The sequence below is a fragment of the Bison bison genome, unplaced genomic scaffold (genome assembly GCF_000754665.1).
Source record: "Bison bison bison isolate TAMUID 2011002044 unplaced genomic scaffold, Bison_UMD1.0 scf7180017864371, whole genome shotgun sequence".
NCBI classification, from domain to species: domain Eukaryota; kingdom Metazoa; phylum Chordata; class Mammalia; order Artiodactyla; family Bovidae; genus Bison; species Bison bison.
Window position 1 is genome coordinate 2,713,814 of NW_011494943.1, and position 8,936 is coordinate 2,722,749.

Here is an 8,936-nt window from a genome sequence, read left to right on the forward strand (position 1 = left end):
TGTACCAGACACTCTGTAAGGCTCTCAGAAAGTTTTAGAGAAAGATTAAGCCACAGCTCGAAACATTGAGAATCTTCTAGTCTGTGAGGAAAGAAAAACCTGTACAAATGGGACTGTATTCCACAATGGTGGGTGTTACAATAAAAATAGCTTAGGAACAAATGGCTGGCATACAATTTACAGCCGTTTTATGGGGTCAGACCTTCTAGAAGAGCTGATGATTAAACTAAGCATAGAACTAAGGAGGAGAAGAGGGTGACAGGATGAGATGGATAGATGGCATCACCAACTCAGCAGACATGAGTCTGAGCAAACTGCAGGAAATAGTGAAGGATAGGGCAGCCTGAAGTGCTGCAGCCCATGGGGTCGCAGAGTCGGATACAACTAAATGACTGAGCAACGGTAAGAAAGCATAGAAAGACGGACAAGCGCTTTCTAGGATTGCAGAACAGCAAAGGACGTCGTGAGGTCCGAACCTGAGATCTGCCTATGGAGGTGTGAGGAAACATAGCCTGTTACTCTCCGTGAAGCTGGGGCTCTGGAAAGCCCCCACACGTCCTCCACTTGAGTTAAGAGTCTTCTCGGAGTGGTCGCTGGCTCCCTACAAGATGCACCATGGTCCCCAATGTGGGCTAGCAGGCTCTCCAGAGGGAGCCAATGATGGGGTGATAAGATGCACTCCAGGTTTTCTCTAAGCTTCCATCTCACATGAGTTTCTCCTCCAATATTTGGTGATCATGTGGTCTGCCTGAAGGGGAGAGACTTCATGAATACTGTGTCAGCAGAATATTGGTGTCAGAATTTCACAGTTATCTGGGTTCTAAGGGGCTGACTGGGCTGGACATCAGACTGAGATTCTGATAAAAGGAGATATGGAGCGGAGAATGGTCAAAGCAGGAACCATGCTTTGTTTAGCCTGAATCAGAAGTAACAGGAGAAATTTAAAGAAGGAGCTAATGCCGGAAGTCTTGAGCCTGCAAATAGGTAAGTCAAAACTTCAAACTTCAATAATTTGTAATAATAATAAAAATATTTTTTCCTACTTATTATATTAGTGTTGTCAGCTTTGGTCTAGATGCTTCTGTCATAAGTATGTTGCTTATAATATTGTCTTTAAAATGTGTATTAATAAGGATAGTCTATGATCATTCATCGTGTAATATTTTATTTAATGGTAAGCTCTATTGCAATTAATAATCATTCTGAATCTTTTCATTTTACACATAAGGAATCTGAGGCTTAGACAGAGGAAGTGATTTATTCAAGTGACATAGTTGGTCCAGGTTTGGGGCAAAAATATCCTTTGGGAAATACAGGACTGACATATACAAGTCTAATGATATTTTGAAACTACTGGACTTTGGAACTCATTCCCTGATTCTAATTATATTCATGATAATCATCAATAAAGAAGTTAACTAATTCTGTTATCTGAGCTAAGTTGCTACACACATGTGTGAGCAGAGTAGATATTAAAATGGTTAATTCCTAAAGACCATGACTTTACACATGATACAGAGGAAAAATGCATTTGGAAGATAAGAGATAATTTCTTAAGTCAAAAGGAAACAGAGCCTGAATATTTTACCTAAAATCCCCAAACCAAACTCAAAATCATTATTAATTGACAACCTACATTTTCTTGAATGAGAGTTCAAATTTTATCTCAAGAGACCCTTTAATAAATTTCTGATCATGTATTAGCCCGTGAAGGGGGAGTGCCCACAATGTTACATTCAGTCACCTCTGTTGCAGATGAGTTTTGCAAGAGGGAATGACTGGAACAGCATTTAAAGAATCAGAGGATAAGATGCCAACCCAAGTAAGTGAGGCCTGGGGAGCTCTCTGTTCATTTGTTTTGGTAAACTTACCATTGGTATCCTCCAGATGATGGACGCAATGATTCCTCCAAAGGCTCTCAGATGATAATGTCTTTTGTCCGGATGTATTTTCATCCTAATATTGCAGGAGACCTAGTAATGCTGTGCTGATGATGAGCAGAGCTCAGGTGGTTCACCTCTGAAGCCTCTGAACGTGTTTCTTATTAGACAAAAGACTTGGAGATCCCTGGCTCCCTCTCAGCCACTAAGACTGGCTTACCTGAGGCAAATCCCTGATACTTATTCCCGACGGGCGTCACAGCCGTGGTAGGAGGCAGCCTCTGAGGGGTGTTGCCTTTGCCTGGCGGGAAGCACAATTCATCAGCTATTAGGACATTTATGGGTGCATTCTAAGTTTTTACTGCCAGAATTGCCAAGACATGCGTGTGCAGAAGCTAAATAAACCTTTTTTTATGTGACGCTCACTGCCTTTTGGAAATACTATAGCCTTGACTTATAATTCAGCAAATAAATTTTATTTTGTAATTGGAGAAATTTTGAAATGTGGCTCCATAATATCCCTCCATTCAAATGTTGGCTTCCCAGGTGGCTCAGATGGTAAAGAATGTGCCTGCAAGGCAGGAGATCTGGGTTTGATCCCTGGGTCAAGAAGATCCCCTGGAGAAGGGAATGGAAACCCACTCCAGTCTTCTTGACTGGAGAAACCCATGGACCGAGGAGGCTGGCTGTTTACAGTCCATGGGGCTGCAAAGAGTTGAACACGACTGAGCGACTAACACTAACACTAAACAGACTCAAAAAACTAACTTATGTCAAAGACTAAACACTCAATTATTACTTAAACAACTCAACTGTTATTCACTGAAACGTGCCAAGACAGATTCACTTTGGGTTTTTGTTTCTCTTTCTCGGCCGCGTCTCTAGAATCCTTTCTTCTTCAGAGGCAGATCCCTAATGCTGAGGATCCCTTTCCTGGGATGGGGGCAGGGACTGGAAATTAGATTTGTGGACCTTCCCCTCTTAACATGAGCTACTCTGACCTTAGCGACAATTTTTGTTTTCTGGGAATTCCTGCAAAATTGGGAATGATTGACTTTGAAAACTAGACTATACAATTTAATTATTTTACTCCTAATGCAATGGGAAATGTTATTGAAGATAATACCAACCTAGATTCTAAATACAATTTAATCATTTAATTAAAAAAAAATCTTTGAATGTATCTAATCTCATGACAACCATTGATTTCAATGCCATTCTTTTTTTCTGTTTTGAGTCCTGAGGCTGACTTCATAGGTCTTCAAAGCACCTTCATGTTGAATAGGGTTGATAAAGATTCAAGGTCATTTTTAATCAGCTAGAAAATGTGGATTCCCTGGTCACAATGTGTCCATGCCAAGGTCAGAAGCTGTATTTCTGTCTGTGTGCAGCAGATCATTGAGGAGCTGGGAACAGGCTGCCGAAGGCCAATCAAGGGCAAGCACGCTTACTGCTAGCAAACAGGAAGGCCACAGCTGTTTCTTCATAGTGCAGTCGAGTCAACAGGATCAGGCTGAGGAAGTAATTCAGATCTCCTACTACCTCCTGATAAAGGATAGTTGCAAAATAACATATGCCATATTTTCCTTAGGGACAAGGCATTCGTTCATGTGAAGGACAACCAGAGGCGATTTATTTGTTCATTTGTATATTTACTTAAAAAGCCAGTCTGGAATGCCTCCTGTCTGTCAGTGACATAAAGAGTTAGAGAGACTGAAGGATGAGTGGTGGATTCCAACGTGATGGAGACAGGGCTGTAGACTTAAAAGGTGTTCACAACCTCAAAGGTAAGAGTTATGTTTTATTCAGCAGGAATTTTGAGGACTTCAAGCCTGGGAGGCAATATCTCAAGGGACCCTGAGAGAACTGTTCTGAGGAGGTTGGGGAAGAAGCCAGGTTAGATAGAACTTTTGCAACAAAGGGCAGGTAGACTGAAAGTGTAAAGATTACTGTTAATTAAAGAAAACCAGAGAGCTCAAGGTAAGGAATTCAGTGCTGTTCTATGGATGGGAAGATTCCTTTAATATTTCATCTCAGCATTCTGGGGCCAGTATCCTGTGTTTTCACATCCTGCATTTCCTGGGGGGCTCACCGTGGAGAGCGGCTGCAGTCTGATGGCTGCTGGATGGCAGATATACTCTTTCCTTCCTGAATTCCCTCAGGGCTTACCAGCTCACCATCCATGGTTGCTGCAGTTGCTGATAATTGTGACATCCTTTATTTACTGATATGGCAGGAAATATTCCATTCTGGCTTCCCTGATCTCAGTTGGTAAATGCAATGCAGTGCAGGAGATTCCAGTTCGATTCCCGAGTTAGGAAGATCCGCTGGAGAAGGAATAGGATGCCCACTCCAGTATTCTTGGGCTTCCCTTGTGGCTTAGCTTGTAAAGAATCTGCCTGCAGTGTGCGAGACCTGGGTTCAATCGCTGGGTTGGGAAGATCCCCTGGAGAAGGGAAAGGCACCCACTCCAGTATTCTGGCTTGGAGAATTCCATGGACTGTAGAGTCTGTAGGATTGCCAAAGAGTCGCACACGACTGAGTGAGTTTCACTTTCACTTTCATTCCATTTTTCAGGGCCTTGAGCAGTTCACGGCATGGTGAGGAAGAGAGTTGTGCTCATAAACAATTATCATTGGCAGTCATCAGTGTGATAGGAGACCCTGAATGATGTGCTGGGGAAGAACATATTTTGCCTGGGAAGGAGGGGATGGTTTATTAAGGATGTACTAATCTCTTGTAAGTCAATGGTACAGTATATCTAGCTATTATGGACTTTACAAACTTTCTCAACTAGACAAATACATGAACCTATTTCCACACTAAAGATATGTTCTGCCTCCTATGGATGGCCCTTTGATTGAGTCAAGAGTAGGATGGAGTGGCTGAGACTTGTATGTGTGGGCACAGGGGCCAGTAGTTGGTGTGGGGCTGCTGACCTGTCCTCAGGGGTCTCCTGCGTTTTGGTCTCCACAGGTCAAAGTGGATTCTGTGGGATCACTGGGAGTAGGAAGCAAGAAGAGGGTGAGGGAGGAGAGTGAAAAAGCTGGCTGAAGACTCAATTCAAAAACCTAAGATCATGGCATCCGGGCCCATCCACTTCACGGCAAATAGAAGGGGAAACAGCGGAGACAGTGACAGATTTTCTTTCCTTGAGCTCCAAAATCACTGAAGATGGTGACTGCAGCCATAAAAGGAAAGAAACGTGGACAGCATATTAAAAAGCAAAGACATCACTTTGGCAATAAAGGTCCATATAGTCAAAGTTGTGGTTTTTCCTGTAGTCATGTACAGATGTAAGAGTTGGACCATAAAGAAGGCTGAGCACTGAAGAACTGATGCTCTCAAATTGTGGTGCTGGAGGAGACTCTTGAGAGTCCCTTGAAGAGTAAAGGGATCCAACCTGTCCATCCTAAAGGAAATCAGTCCTGAATAGTCATTGGAAGGACTGATGCTGAAGCTCCAATACTTTGGCCACTTGATGTGACGAGCCGACTCATTGACAAAGACCCTGATGCTGGGAAAGATTGAAGGCAGGAGCAGAAGGGGATGACAGAGGATGAGATGGTTGGATGGCATCACCAGCTAAAAGGACATATTGAAGGCAAAAGGGAAGGAAAACAAGATGAAAAAAAATTTATTTGAAAAGTGAGAAAGTGGACGATTTTTCCAGCGTGGAGCAGACTCTGTTTCCTTGCTCCTCCAAGCTCTTGCTCCCTCCCCACATTTTTCTATTTGTCTGTTTGCTTCTGATTATGTGTGGAGCCCATCTTCCTGGAAGGCCATGGGTCAGAGTACTGTGAGAAAGTAGAAAATAAAATTGAAAGGCCAGAGTGAGACCAGATTGCATCTACTAAATGGTGTCTTTGGTTGTCTGGCATTTCGCTTGAAAGGTCTCCGGTAACAGATTATGGAGACAGAATTGGGGAGGGGGAAGAATTACTAAAGGGCTCTTGTGTGCTTTAATGCATTAACATGTGAGTCCTTCGTATTTTACAAATAGCTTTGAACATATGGGTTTCAGAATCTTATAAGAAACACTAGCACATCTTGCGTGCATGCTCAGTTGCTTCAGTTGTAACTCTCTGCGACCCCACGGACTGCAGCCCGCCAGGCTCCTCTGTCCATGGGATTCTCCAGGCAAGAATACCGCAGTGGGTTGCTGTGCCCTGCTCCAGGGGATCTTCCTGACCCAGAGATGGCACCCTGGTCTCTTATGTCTCCTGCCTTGGCAGTGCCACTTTGGAAGCCCACCACATCTTCCTGAACCCAAATAATGACCTTGAGTTGTAATGTGAATGTGCTCCTTACTTCCAAGGTGATAAGTTGTGTTTTAAACTGCTGGGATAATTGGAGTTGCTAAGTCTTTAAGGTTTTTCATAACAGTGATTGTTGCTTTTGTTTCATGATGAGGAAACATGCCCCATGACAATGCAAATCAGGTTTTCTAGGGCAGTCTGCCATGACCCTTCAAATGCTTTTCAGTAAAGGCAATTCATTAAAAGGATAATCACATTTTGTTTATTCAGAAATAAACTCATAAATCAGAAACATATTCTGCTGATTTTCTTCCACAAAATTTGGTCATTTTACCCATGATAATAATAACATAAGTGGCACAGCCTAGAAAATAGACTGTTAAAGAAAACATTCTAGTAAGATTTAAAATGTGGGATGGCTATTGTTAGAATGGAAATGAACCTCTGCAGGGGCAGGGAAGGGGGGGACCAAAAAGACCTTAAACCTAAAACACTAAAGGAGTGAACGAAGTGGGGCTAACTCCTTCGGTAGATTGTGAAGTGAGGGTGATCCAACTCTTTCCAGCCTCACAATTATTTGTCTTTACGGAGCTCTTGTCAAGTTCTTGAGTTTCAACTTGCTCCTCGTAATGGCCAGTGAAAATCCCATGGAAACAGTTTGTGACTTTCTCTTTCCACCACCCCATCGTGGTTTGGGCGCTCGGAACGTCTAGGAACTTCCAGATCGGCGTCAGTTTCGAGGGCTCAGTCGTTTCAGGAACTCAGCAGAGTTGCTCTGACTGCCAGGAATTCGGCCTGGTTGTTTCCTCCCCAGGACCTTGAAAATCATGTCTGGGAGCAAGGAAGCCCTCTGCTAACACTCAGAGGAAAGCAAGGATTTTCATGCAATGGGGAGAATTCAAGGAAGAAAAGAGACTAACGCAACACCGAGGTGCACAGCACGCACGGGGACGACGAGGCCAGTACGGGCGTTTGGACGCGTGTCAACTCCTAGTTCCTCGCTTCCAGGATAATGAACCTTCACTCAACAGGTGGGCTCTGCCGGTTTGCCTTTTTCTCCCTGAAGGATACCTGTAAGACATCGGTTTTCGTTCCAGAAGAGATTTCGCACCTAAAGACACCAAGTTCACTTGTGGTTGGTCCCCAAGAACCTCAGGCTAACGTGTATGTACTAGCAAGAGTCATGATAAAGAGACCCCAGGCTCCTGTCTAGACGCGTGACATTGAGGTCCACTTCAAGGCTCCTAGTTTTATTTGTAAAACAGGAGTGATAATTTTGTGTTGACTCCTGAGGTTACAAGGATTAAATATGATAACATACTTCAAACACTTTACATACTGCCAGGCCTTTAGCAAATGCTACACAGAATGTAGCTGCTATTAATAGCTCCAGAGGGTGGTTTTCAAGTGAGTTTTTTCCTCCTGCGGTGATTCTCTTTCAAATAGTTGGTAGGAAAGGGTTTTTATCTGTTTGGGGGGAAAATAAGAACATATAGAACAAACCTACTTTTTAATTCCTTTGTTATGATATACGCTTCCCCTCAGCAAATACCTAGAACAAGAACAACTTAGATTCAGTACAAAAGGGTCCTCATTCTCAAATGGTCATCTAACTAAAGACCAAAAGAACCATGGCATGATGTGTGTTATTGTCTCCCTGGGCTTATTGAGCTTCCCTGATGGCTCAAGCAGTAAAGAATCTGACTGCAGTGCAAGAGACAGGGGTTCTATCACTGGGTCAGGAAGATCCCCTGGAGGAGGGCATGGCAACCCACTCCAGTATTCTTGCCTGGAGAATCCCATGGACAGAGGAGCCTGGTGGGCTACAGTCCACGGGGTCGCACAGAGTCAGAAACCACTGAGGATGTGGGCTTATCTTTTTATTCCCTCAGTTTACTAGGCTTCATGGTGAATTCCCATTACTAGAATTGCATCATTAGCATATAGTTAGTATGTTAGAGAGCTCTGAAGAGAACTCTGCTCCCTAGAAAGTGGGTACCTTGGCCTTACCAATAGTACAAAGATGTCATTTTCCGTATCTACAATTTCCAGTGATTTTCTTTTATGAATTTTAAATGCCCACCGAGTCCTGCTTGATGAAGAGGCACTGATTTCTTCTACACACAGAGCAGGTGCTGCTTTTCGGAAGTTGGAGGGATAACGAGATTACAGATTTTCCAGCCCACCTGTAGCACGCAGATGACACTTCTGGGGTTTGGGGAGTTGCAGTCGGTTTCTGGCACCGTCACTTTGCTGCGTGTGGCACTTGTTCAGACATTCTCAGGTTTCACTGAGCTTATGATTTTCCATCTGGTTGTTTTGGAATAACTTCCCTTTGTTCACTGACCAACCCAACAAATAGTAAACGGTGAGGAACAAAAATATTCAGGATCCGGGTGCCAGGATGGCTGTGTTTCTGTGACAGAATTTGGCTTCATTTTTAGAAATAACACACATTTTTCCACCCCTCCAAATACTACCATCATCATCTCATTCCAAGTTGGGACAAGCTAAGGGAGCAGGTCCCTGTGTAAATTATATTCTCTACTTACTACCATTTCTGTGTATGTGTTCACTTGCTAAATTGTATCCAACTCTTTGCAACCCTGGACTGCAAAATGCCAGTCTTCCCTCAAACACAAGTAATTTCCAACTCACTGTGTTGAGAGACCATATTATTTGTTGCAGATGAAAATCCCACTCCTGAGTTAGAATGTATAGACTTAGAGCTCTGTTTACAGAGAGAATTGATTGGCATGTTCTAGGAGAAGGAACGGAGAAGGCAATGGCATCCCAC